We start from the raw sequence: 13,585 nt of genomic DNA, 5'->3' as shown, positions 1-13,585 counted from the left end.
TAAAATGAGAGAAAGTGATTTCCTTCTGGAATTGTTTTGCAATTCACCAGTCATTAAACCTGTTCCATTTTGTGTGTGTAGGTTGTACGGGTAGATCATTTCCTGCTGTGTAGAAAGACATTCTGGACTTATGTTGAACACGCTAATTCAGAGTCCGATAGCCAAACAAAAAGTGTGCCTTGAGCTGAAGCATCCATATGTTTGCATGTAGGATTTGGCCTGGTTGTTTTGTGAGCAGGTGGGTAGATCAGAGGGTAGTATGATGGGGGGACAGATGGACATCAGAAGGAGGTAAGGGTACCAGTTGTATCTGGAACATGCTTCAGCTGTTAAAATAACTGTTGGCCATTCAATTTGGATTTTGTGTACTACCTTGTGTAGTATTGGAATGGGTAGAAACAAGTAAGCCCAGTATGGGCACCAATTGAGGAGGAGACCATCATCCATCAAATGTTTGGTGAGATCCACTCTGCAGCAAAAGGTTTTACATTTCATGTTCCTGGTCATGGAAAGATGTATCTGGTTGGCTAACTGCATTGGTCAAATATGGCATGCTGGATGGCATTGTTTACTTCCCATTCATGGTCTGTGGGATACTGTCTGCTGAGTTTGTCTGCTGTGGTGTTAACGGAGCTAGGTAAGTGACTGAGAAATGAATATTGTGCTGAATACACCAACTCCACAGTTGAAGGCCAATGGAACATTGTGAGCACCCAATCCATAGTGCCCACAATACATGGAAGGAAATGGAGGCAAGTGTATTGGACTGTTCATAGTTCCAGTATGTTTATGTGAAGATTCTGCTCAGTCATGGACCAAAGACCCTTTGCTATATGATGTTGCATATTTGTTCCCCGCAACATGAGGGAGGCATCGATATTGTTAATATGTGCAGGTGGATCTTGATTGAAGGAGATTCCAGAGCAGAGGTTTCATGGATGTGGCCACCATATAAGGGAGTCCTTCAGTTTGGGGAAATTGTGAGTGATAATGTCAATACATGTTTGTGTGGCTTGTACACCACAGCAAGCCAACCCTGCAGAAGTTTCATGTATAGTCATGTGTGTTTGACAACAGTGGTGCATGCTGCCATATGACCTAGCAGTTCCAAGCATTGTTGTGCCATAATCTGAGGAGCCATCCATAAGGAGAATATGAGTATGGTGATGGTTTGGAAACTTTGGTGTAGAAGGGAGGCTGTGGCTGTCATGGAATCAACGTGAGCATCTTTGAATTCCAGATGCTGTGTGGGTTGTATTGTTGATTTTTGTGTGTTTACTTGTAGGCCCAAGGGTTGAAAGCATCTCAACATCTCGATGGTGTCATGGGGTGATTTTCTCATGTGTGCATACTTTGAGCTGTCTTCACCACAAGTTAATTGGGGTGGGATGGGTGAAGAAGATACTGAGCCCTTGGTGGGGACATAGTCCTTGTGATTTGCTCTTTTGCAAGTGGCTGTTGCTATGCCTGGAATCTGCCACACTGATTTTGCTGGGTCTAAAATAACCTGATTGATCAGCAAAGCTATCTTAGTTGAGGAGAACGGCTGCAGTATGCCCATAAATAAATGTGTGTTGGCTTTCTGACACTTCCTCAGAGCTCCAGCACTATAAAATTTATCACTATTTCATTGGCTAGGTGCTGTCCAATCACAGAAAATGACAGTCCAATTCTCCCTCAAAGAACTAAAGCTTAGTAATGTTAATGGGATCCCTTTATGTCTTTCAGTTCACACTAGAGTAGGCGGTGGAAGACAAATCTCAATCAGTCAGGCTAAGTCTACATTGGCAAGATTTTTGCAAATACTCTTTAACGCAAGAGTTTTTGCGTGACAGTATTTGCGCAAGAGAGCATCTACAGTGGCATGTGCTTTTGCTCAAGAGATGTGCTTTTGCGCAAATGCATCCGTGCCAGTGTAGATGCTCTCTTGCGCAAGAATGCTCCGATGGCCATTTTAACCATCGAGCTTTCTTGCGCAAGAAATCCATGTTGCCTGTCTACACTGGCCTCTTGCGCAAGAACACTTGTGCAAGAGGGCTTATTCCTGAGCGGGAGCATCATAGTTCTTGTGCAAGAAGCACTGATTTCTTTCATTAGAACGTCAGTGTTCTTGAGCAAGAACTGGCGGCCAATGTAGACAGGCAGCAACCGCTTTTGTGCAAAATCTTGCCAATGTAGACACAGCCTCATTTTTCCCAAGTATGTACAGGTTGAACCCCCTTTAGTTCAGTATCCTCAGGACCTAATCAGTGCCAAACCAGAGAAGTTACCAAACCACAGGAAGTCAAAATTGTCTAGCAGAGTTGCCAATACTTCCACTGCTTACTTGGGTCTTAGATGATATTTAGGGGTAAATGAGAACTAAATAACAGAACAGAACACTGGAGCCAGGACTGGTGGCTGTACACAAACTTTATGGGACCATAGGCAACATCCACAATAAGTGGATAGCTGGCTAACTAAAATCATTCTGGACCTTGGATGTTGCTGGACCAGAGAATGCTGGACTAGAGAGAGTGAACCTGTACTAACACTTGAAAGGTTAACCTCTTATGTCACCAGAGCAGCAACATCATTTGAAAGAAGAATACTAATTAATAATAAACCCAATCTGAGAAAGATTCAGTTTGTAGGCAATTTGTGATTTTGAATTTTCTCCAGCTATGATAACAGCCACATAGGAATCAGGAGATAATGATAGAGCCAACTGTCATCAGCATGACAGTGATAAATTAGCCCATTCCAGTGGAAAATGGAAGCCAATGATAGATGGATGATCGGAATCGGTTTTGTGAGCAAGCAATTTCTTATGGAAAGCAAACTGCTAAGAAAATTACAGTATAATGTTTAGGTAATTTCTAGCCTTAAAGTTCCTCTCATCTGTTCAGAGATCCTTGAAGTAAGAAAGATTCACATGGTTAAATCCCCAGAAGACAATAGTATCTGCTCAGTCTAAAATACCATTTTGAAGATGACCATAAATATATATTTACCCAGATGAATCACTGAAAACATTAATAAACAGTTTCAAATGTATAACCCATCACATAATATATGCTAGTCTGTAATGGAACCTTCTGATGAATATAATTACCTTTTTGGCTAAAGTTTATGTGTACCTAGGTCCATATCTCATTCATGCAATATCTACATATTATTAATAGTTGTTTATATGCATAACTCTATCTCTTCTAGAGAAGAGGCTTTCATTTCTTTCTTTTTGACAACAAGGCATGCTGTTAACTCTATTTAAATACTGGGCTACATATTATCCCAAAGGATAGTTGTTAAAAATCACTGTAAGAAATGATAAAATGAAAAGAAAAGAAAATATCTTTTGCCTCTCACACTGTATGATGCCCTATCTGATTCTAACTGTACATTAAATCAATTTGCTTAAAATGTTACTTTATATAAAGTATTATTTAGACAGCTTCAGCTTTTAAAATGACTTGCATTTGAAGATTTAAAGTAAAACTGGGAAAGTTTCTATTTAAAACTAGCATGTGGGTTTTTGTCTGTTTAATAGGCTCGTCAAATGCCTTTATACTCAGCATATGAAAAGTGGGGGAAAGATCAGAAACTTTGCCTTATAGAATTTTTTCCTACACTAGTATTTAAGTGTCATGCAAATGAAAACTTTTACAGTGTTTATGTGCAATGCACCTAAAGCAGCTAAAATAAAATAAGTTTCTATGTATGAAGGATACTTAGATGTTCAGTCACAAATGCAATGCAGATATCCCAGATGCTAGCAAGCATTTCCTGTTGGCATAGGCGACAAGTAGTATGGGCCTCCTGTGACTGTGTTTCACTAATATTCAGAACATGGGGCTTGGCTCCACCAATGATTGGGGCTGTGCCTATCTCTTAGCTCCTCATGCCACCTCTGTACACACACTCTGCAGCATCTTTGAGGCCTGGGAAGCAACTGGTTACCACTCCCTGTGTTGCATTCCTTTTCTGCTGGCTGCCTCTTTTCATGCTGTGCCCAACAGCATTGCTCTGCATCTCCAGCTATAAAAGAGCAAGGTGAGCTGACCCTCCCCTCCCCCCAGGTCTTCCCTTTCATCAGTGAGGTTACAAGGTGACAGAGTGCATTCTCCCCTCACCCCCCAGCATGCACAGAGCACCCAGAGAGCTGGCAGAGAGAGGCCCTAGGATCATATGCAGTGTGATGTGGGGTGAGTGTGCTACTGGCAGCAAGTTCACTGAGAGCAATTCTGGGACAGGGCCATAAGTCCACCTCCCTCCCAGAGAAACATCAAGCCCCCTCTCCACCCATGCCAGGAGAAGACCCAAGACTGCCATAGCCACATTACAATGATCCACTATGTTCTGGGGAAAAGCCACAGCATCACTTGATTGAAAGATGATTTAATATGCTTCATGTAGGTGCTGAGGCTGTGGTATATCAAAAGCATCTTTCAATCAAGAGGCAATTTTCTCCAGACCAGGTAGATCGGTCAAAGCAATAATTAGGGCTCCCCGTCCCTTTTAGAACACTGGGGCTACATCTACATTGGCCCCTTTTCCGGAAGGGGCATGGTAATTTTTGAAATCGCAATAGGGAAATGCGCGGAGGATTTAAATATCCCCCGCGGCATTTAAATAAAAATGTCCGCCGCTTTTTTCCGGCTTTTAGAAAAGCCGGAAAAGAGCGTCTACACTGGCCCCGATCCTCCGGAAAAAGCGCCCTTCAAAGCGCTACTTCAAAGTAGGATTAAGATCCTCCGGAAAAGGGCGCTTTTTCCAGAGGATCGGGGCCAGTGTAGACGCTCTTTTCCGGCTTTTCTAAAAGCCGGAAAAAAGCGGCGGACATTTTTATTTAAATGCCGCGGGGGATATTTAAATCCCCCGCGGATTTCCCTATTACGATCGCTGAAATTAACATGCCCCTTCCGGAAAAGGGGCCAATGTAGACGTAGCCTGGGGTCCCTGGGCAACTGCTCCTTTTTCCCCCCATCAGTGGGTGTGGACCAGTGGGGAGAGCCCTCCCCCCCCCCCCCGGAGCTTGCTGTTGTCTCCAGGGAGAGGGCAGGGGGGAATTTTCCTCTGGTCCCAGCCCCAGGGCAACCTGTCTGTAGCCAAAATCTTTATCTCCAGCCCCACCCCAGATCCCACAGCTTCAACCAGAGCCCTCTTCAACACCCCTCTTCAAGTCTCTGCCCCAGACTGGAGTCTCCTCTTGCATCCTGAACCCATCATCCACAGCTCCATCCTTCTGCCTTCACCCCTACACCCTGAGCCCTTCCCACACATTAAACCCTCATCCCCAGGCCCACCCCAGAGCTGTCACCCCCCAAACTTTTCCAGATTCTACAATATAGAGAAACTGTTAAATGTTTGCTCTGTGCAGTCCATTTTTACATGTTTTATGGTGTGTGTATGTGTATGTGTATATACTAGAAGATTTACCCAGCATTGCTTAGGTCCTTAATTCAATTATTTTTTGTTTTTCTTCATTTAAATCATTCCTCTGAGTGGGGTAAGGGATGAGGGGTTCAGTATGCAGGCTTCCCGGGGGAGAGAGAGGACTCCCCCAGCCCTCTCACACACACAGCAGCTTGGGGCCAGGTGAGAAATGCCTCTGCATGATTGCTGCATCTCCAGCAGGCAGTCGGTGCATGTCTCCTGGCTGAGGCAGAATCAGGATTATCTGACTCCTGACATTGAGAAATACAGCAAACTGTGCACTTACCCCTCGCTCCCTGACAAAGGGGAACAACCAACAATGTTACCCTACAAATTGGAGTAGGATCTGAAACCCCTTGCCCTTGCTAAGGAGCTCCTGGGAGTTGGAGGCTTGGGATTCAGGGAGTCTGGACAGGGTGGGTGCACCCCAGCCAGTCCCTTTCACCTTCCTGGTGATTCTGTATGGTTTTATGTGTTCCTGTATCCATGGAGGGAAAGCTTCAGCCCCTGCCCACACATAGCCAAATTCTAACCTTGCTTTCAGTTATGATAAGAGGAAGCTGTATACCTTGTTTTTATTGTTAGGAGCTCTTTTTATACATATCTGTATGATTGGGGGGGAGGGGGTTCCACCCCTCCCCTCCCCCCATAACTTTACCTTGCTTTAAGTTAGGAAAAGAAGAAACTGCATACCAAGGTTGTTGCTCCTGGCTCTTACCATGTAGGAGGTGTTCTTGAACAGGCAAACAGACAGAATCACTCAAATATATCGTGGATATGCTAACAAGGCAGATGAGTGTAGGGAGGGACTTGGACCCATTCTGGGCACCGTGAAATATTATACAAACCTGCCAGGACTGATTTGGATCCCCTGAGGTGCAGTAAGCTACTAGAGTGTTAGCAGTTCTTTCCTTGGTCTCAAGGACACAATTCCTGGGCAGTGACTCCATCTACTCTTCCTTCATAACTCATCATTTCTCCTGCCCTAGGCCTTCATGACCCATGCTGACCTGACATCTCAGATACCCCTGTTACTTAAGCCCTCTTTTTCTCCCACTGCTCCACACTACAGGTAAGGAGCTATTGATTTATAGTCTAACACTCCCAAAGGCACACAGCAGTTATGAAGTAGGCAAGACACACAAACACATACTTTTCACAGGGTCTAACACCTTTATGGTCTTTTATATTTAATTGTGTCAGGCACAGTAGAGTAGATAATGTAAATTGCTAAATGCAGTTTCCTTACTACTCCAGGGCATTCTTTGGGCTGAGATCCAAATCCATTAGGTTGCAGAGAGTGCTTGGAGTGATTTGGGCACAGTAAAATAGTCAAGAGCTGCTTCATGATGGGTGATGTCTCTATCCCAGTGCCTGTTACTCAGCTTCTGTGACCTTGCTCTCATCTGTCCCAAACTTCTTTTTCCTATTTATGTACATTCCTATAAAGTTCTTCATTTAATCCCCTCCTGGCCACTTGGTCTCTTTTGTCTATTCCCACTAAGTTTCTATTGTTCCACCTTCCCCATTTTCTGCACAGGAATTATCTAAACTGTTTCCCCCTTAAGGATGCAGCTTCTTTTCGCATAATCTTTATGATGTCTAACTACTATCACTGCCTGTAAGTATTTCCCTTTTCTTCTGTCTAGGGTGTGCACGCTACAGGGTCTGTCAGTAATGGTAGACCCACATGTCTATCGACCCTCATAATACAGCAGTTTTCCATAATACAATTTCACATTTGTCGTGATTCATGATTTCTACAGACATAGCCCCAATTAACCACCCCCAGGTTACTCAAAATAAATAATATAAATATTTTAAATCCTGTGCTCAATCACAGGCAGCTATTGATACCAAAGTGTGTACAGTTCTGTATAGGTGCAAAAGTAGGGGAGATGGAGAGTGCACAAAAGAAGCTGCTCTGTCCCTGACCATAATTCCACTAACTGCACTCAGAAAATGCAAGGTTTTAATGAGTAGAGAGTTGTCAATGGCTACACTCCCCAGAGTAAGCTCTAGCTCTAGCCTGTTTTACAAAAGTCAATGGAGTTGGTAAGCATGTAGCCACAATTTTGAAAAAGTGCAACAGTAAAATCCACTCCCCCTACAGTCCTGGCTTTTTCCTTTCCTCATTGTGCTGCTCCTGACATGGAGCTGTTTTTTCAGTACTCACCCTCCCTGTTGTAACCTGTGACTAGCTTTTGTTTAAAAAGCCATCTTCTGTCAGTTCTCTCAGCTCATGAGGAGACAAAGGGGGCAAATGCTCTAGGGCCCATTGATTCAGAGGGGTCCAGGGTCTGGCTGGTACCACTGCCAAAATGCTATGCTGTGTGCTCCAGACATTATTAAGGGCTGATGGGGGGACACAACATGTTCTAAGCAGCATTGATGGATGGCTGCCCTCAGCCCCACCCCTTTCATCTTGGGCTCTGCCCCTTTCAGGGAGCGGGGAGCTGGTACTCCCACTTCTTGCCCAAGAGGACCCCAAAGGCTGTCAGCTCCACTGCGGCTAATTAAGATTAAAGCATTGAGTAACTTGTCCAAATGAGACTGTGACCTGTACTAGAAAAGCCTCAACATTTAAAAAATATACTCCTTTAAATCAGTTAATTGTTAATTCTATTGCACTACTTCTGTTTTGCAAAGAAGGTCCATATTTATCATTGGGAGTAAAATGCATGTTCACTAACTTAGGTATTTTTCTTCATATGTGATGTGTGTACCAAGTAGAATTTTTCCTTTGCCAAAGGTGGGACAGTATCCACTGAGCAGCCAACCCCTGAAGATGACAAATATTCATTGTTGTACACTGTATGTAAGGCATTTAAACATTAGTAAAGGTATATCTTTCTAAAACCACAGACAGAATAGGAATTCTCATTCCCAAATATTTATGAAAAAAGCATTTCACATGTTTACTTCTGAATCGCTTTGTCTTGCTGCCATATGTATGCATTGAGATAAGCATGAAGATAATTAGCTCAGACACCAGAAACACAACCTAAATGTTAGATGATTCTAAATCTCTTGCCATTTGTAAATGATTGGTTAGGGAAACTTGGGGTCCTCAATAATTAAACATATTCAATCAATTTAAACTAACATTAGGGATTCTATATATTTTGCAGCTGAAGTACAGAATGTAAATGAATGTATTCTGTTCTCCTGACAATGGATGGAATTATCCGATATAGTATTCTGCAGGACACACATGATTGACATATTCCAAAAATGTCTGTGACCAGGAGTTGAAAAGTTCCAGCGTTATTACAAAGATAAAGTTGCCATCAGTTTCACTTTAGCTTAAATAGCATGCTGCTAGTATCCATGACTTTTTCAGATCTTTCTGAATTTCTTCTAGAAAATATTTGAGAGTGCAGAACTAATTGTACTCAGTGACTTAAGTAATGAGATAGCAGATCAAGAAAATATTCTCTTTAAAAAGGTTCAGTACTCTGCTTCTGGAATGCTGAAGCTAGAAGAATTATGAAGGTTATACGTTGCCTGGGTGACACCTCCGGCTAAGGAGTACTGAGAGATCATCAGGGAAAAAAAGAATACTTGGGAGGCGAGGGACTGAAAAAGTTCAGGAAATGTTCTCACTTTTTTTTTCTTTAAAACTTCTCTCCCTACAAATGGTCTAGTAAAATGTAGATCCGAGTTTTTGATACTAATGCTGCTTTCCCAGTGTAAAAAGGCAAATGAGATTCTAAAAGGGTAAGGTATATTCTTCTAAGTTCTTATCTCCATAGCAAGCATTCTCTCTACTGACTGCAACACTATTGATGCTTTTTGAATGATTTCCAGTGGGTGAAATAAAGGTTCACTCATTAAATAATGAGGGTTAAAAAAAATCTCAGCAGCTCCTTCATTGATTGTGCACCATCTAGTCTGAGCAGGAGGAGGTGTCTTATACAAAATCATATGACATCTTTAACTAAAGTACATGGGCTAATGAATTCATACAAGGAAGCAGAGTTGAGGTATAGCAGAGTATTTTAAAGGGGAACTATCACTTTATCACTTATATTTGATTCTTCTTTCTTAATATTGCTACATGTAAGATAAATATAAAAGAGATTGGAAGATTGATTATTTCTTTATAAAGTTTGTCTGTTTTGTGAATTTGACATCCTTTTCTGAGTTTAGCTTCAGTCTTCCTAGTTACATGTGGCTGTTTACACAGAAAGAGGGGAGAAAAAAAACATGAAAATATGTACAAACACAGGGTCATGTAGAGTAGTTTTAAATTACTGAAATGGAAGTAATTGATTTTCCTGACTCTACAAAGCTTTATTTTGCAAACATTATCATTTTCCTAAATGTAATATGAATTTAATATAAAATTAAACTAAAATAAATGTATATAAATAGGCATATGTATTATTGCATATATATTGTTACAATATTTACCAATATATTAACTTATATTGTCTTTCATATAAATAGTATGGCTTACATAAGAAAAAAATACAGTACAAATTAGTAAAGCATACATCAATTAAAGTAAACTACCCATAGTGAGCTCCATTATACTATAGCTATATGAACCCAATTATATTAAAAACTTAGATTGTAAACTATATGAAACATGATAAATTTTTGTTCAGCCTCTACTAGAATGTTGTTTTGATCCATGACAAATGCTTCAAGGCATTACATTAATACCCACATTAAATAGCTCTTTCCTCAACCTAATTTAGGGAATCTGCCCTATTATCATAAATGGACAGACCATAGGAAATAACACTTAAAGTTGACTATGAGCTTTGATATATACTTTAGAAAAATGTGCATTATTCATTTTTGAAATGTTGAATATTGGCCAAACCAGAAGTTATTTCTGAATCAGATATAAATATGGTATAGGAAGTAAATGTGACAATACACTGAATTATGTTAACTACAGAACACAAAAGTAATTTAAAATAACTTTTGTGATTATATTTTTCTGAATTAAATCTGATTTAATTACTACCTGAGTATTTGTCCAACAAGTATATGGATGTTATTTCCTGGGTTACAGTCAGATATATATTCTCTAGACCGGGAAATCCCCTGAAATCAAATGCAATGTGTGAAAGCCAGTAGACTTCCAAGTGATATTACTAATTCTAACCATCTCATACCCATTCAAGATAAAAGCTGGGTAAAAAGAGTCAAATCAAATTCAAACAATTAGAACTTTTTTTAGCAGAATGGCAATTCTGAAATCTATTGAATAATATCCAAACTAGATTTTAATTTGTATTACACATCCACACTGAAGAGCAAGTGAGAGTAAGAACTCCTCTGCAGGTTTTCCAGACTTTGCATTCAGACTCAGATGATTAAGCAACACGCTACATGCCTGTGTATTTCCCAATCCCTTTTCTAATATGGATACAGATGATGGTGATCTGAATGTATTGGACTGAGAAGCCAAGACAGTATTTGAATGTCAGCAGTATATTACTACCCTCTGAAACAAGGAAGGGCTCTGACCCACAGTGCTGCTTTGGTTGACGCAACTGAGATACTGCTTCTTGCTCCAGGTGGGATCAAAATCACTATCTAGCCTTAAAAATGCTAAATATATGGAGTTAATGTTTCCATGAACAAATGAGGATATTGCAGGCTACTATACAGTTTTGTACTGGAGATAATATAAAACCATGTGTACTTGTCTTAGTTTCATATAAAATACTGTCCTGAAAAGTCTTAAGTGAATTAAACAGCGTGCATTATTCTCCATCTTAAACCTAGAAATCTTGTAAATCCTAATCCTCAAAAAACAGTTCTTTCAGGCTAGGTCTACACTACACCCCTCTGTCAGCAGGGGTATATAAATAAAGCACATCGAAGTGCAAATGAAGCGAGGATTTAAATATCCCACGCTTCATTTGCATAATCACTCTCTGGCACTGTTTCGAACAAGCGCTATTTTGAAACTGAAACTGTGATTTAGACGTGGTTCTGCCGACAGTGGGGTGATTTTTTGACAGATCCTGTACTCCTCAAAAAACGAGTACACTGTCGGCAGAACCACTGTCGGCAGAACCACATCTAAAACACAGTTTCAGTTTCGAAATGGTGCTTGTTCGAAACAGCGCCAGAACGTGATTATGCAAATGAAGCGTGGGATATTTAAATCCCTGCTTCATTTGCACTTTTGATGTGCTTTATTTACATCCCTCTGCTGACAGAGAGGTGTCGTTTAGACACGGCCTCAATGTTTCTACCAGTTTGATTTCTATTTTCAGTTTCTTGTATAACATTGTTCATCAAAGCTATGAGCTCTTTCTTGGAATCATTCAGAAAGGATAAGATCTGTTTCTGATTTCCTGTGTTTGAGCCGAGTCTGATTTCTCTTGCACCAGCGTGTATCCAGAATGACTCTATTATCACTACAGCCAAAGTATTAATAAGCCAACATGTAAACAGTTTGATAAACAACTGTATTTAAAACCAAACAAACAAGTCAGATAGCTTAGAAAGAATGAAAATGTATTACAGGAGACTATAAGAACAGTGTGCATTACAGTTTATCTGCATTCTACAGCATAGAAGTAAGTATAGCATTAAACTGACGTCATTTTACAGAAAAAAAAACCCATAGATCTAACAGCTTTGAAATAAATGGGAAGGAAAACTAGACTTTGTGCATTGATCTATCATATTGATGCTTTGTCCCTTGAGAAATGCTTAGATACTTTAATGATGGGCATGCTAAAAGCCTAGACAGGCAGAGGGACCACTTGCCACAGTTACTGTCTGGAACTAGACTGACTGTAAGATTTGTAGGGGTCCTCTAATAGCAGTGGTAAGAAGTTTTGAAAAATGAGTAGAAGAGAGGGTCTGACCTTGTCCGGGAAACACTGACACATGGTGCAAAATATTATATACTTCACAAAAGATCAATACATTTTGCAAGCCTTCCTTTAGCTTCATAATTAAAGTATATGAAGAGTTCTCTTCTTACTGTCAAGAATGCCTTTCAAAAGCATACAGAAATTCTTCACATATACATGCAGAACATTACTGGTTTATTCTTGTCAATAAACATACAATTTCCCAAGTTCACTTTCTAGATGAAACATTTTAAAGAGTCTTTGTATCTTTTCCACGTCCCACACTTTGCAGGGACCAATACTGTGTGATATGATTTATTAGGGACAGATGTAAATTCATGCACTCACCACATCTCCTGTGAAGGTATTGGATAATTAGATGTATATATTTATTTTGTTCTTATTTCTCAACGGTCATCCTTATTGATACAGTCATTTCATCTTAGCAAGAAATGACATAAAATAATATTACTTTCTGAGAAACCAGAAGGAAACCAGAACTCCACAAATGAGAATGAATGAGAAATAGTCTTGCAGTAAAAGCCTTGGAGTTGAAAACAGGAAACTGATAAATGTACTTTGTATGGTAGTTTATGTAAAGTCTTTCTTATGTTATAAACCTTTTATTTCTTGGTGTATGCTGATATTGGAAGATATCATTTCACAAATATTAAAGCAGTATTTGAATAACCTAGTTTGCTTTGCCTGTTGGGACCAGTCCCCTCTCTCTCTCTCTCTTTTTGTGTGTGAGAGGTGCAGGGTCAGGGATATGTTTCAGCTTTGTTGGCTTTATGACAATGTACATACTTTTTGCTTCGGTGTTTATGGCATTGTATACTTATATCTGAATTACATTAATTGAATAAATAAATACAAATAATTATGACCATGACAGACATCATTCAAAATAAATAATAAGTTTTAAAAATACTTAAAATCAAGATTTTAATTTGTCTTTTGATTTTTAACTCCTCTCTACTCTTCTGCCAGTGTCTGTGAAAGTTAATCTTTAATGTGCCCAAAATGCATGCCTCTTCCTAACTGTGCAGATGGAAACTCTACTTACTTTCACCTCACATGTAAAAACAGAAATTGTCATCTGCTTTTCTTTCTTTTTAACTTTTGCACTCTTTCTCTTCCCAGGTTATTCTTTTAATAAAAGAATGCATTGATAAAAAATAGTATGACTAAGACTGATATAATTTATGATAAAATTCACACTTTCACATTACTTTTCATGATTGAAGATTTACAAACATAAATATGAATGAACTTTGCACTTAATCATTCAGATAAGTGAGAACTCACAACCAAAACAATATTATTTGCAAAAAGCA

The sequence above is a fragment of the Pelodiscus sinensis genome, chromosome 4 (genome assembly GCF_052426305.1).
Source record: "Pelodiscus sinensis isolate ZL-2025 chromosome 4, ASM5242630v1, whole genome shotgun sequence".
Taxonomy (NCBI): Eukaryota; Metazoa; Chordata; order Testudines; family Trionychidae; genus Pelodiscus; species Pelodiscus sinensis.
The sequence above is the reverse complement of the archived record's forward strand: the minus strand, read 5'-3'. Positions refer to the sequence as shown.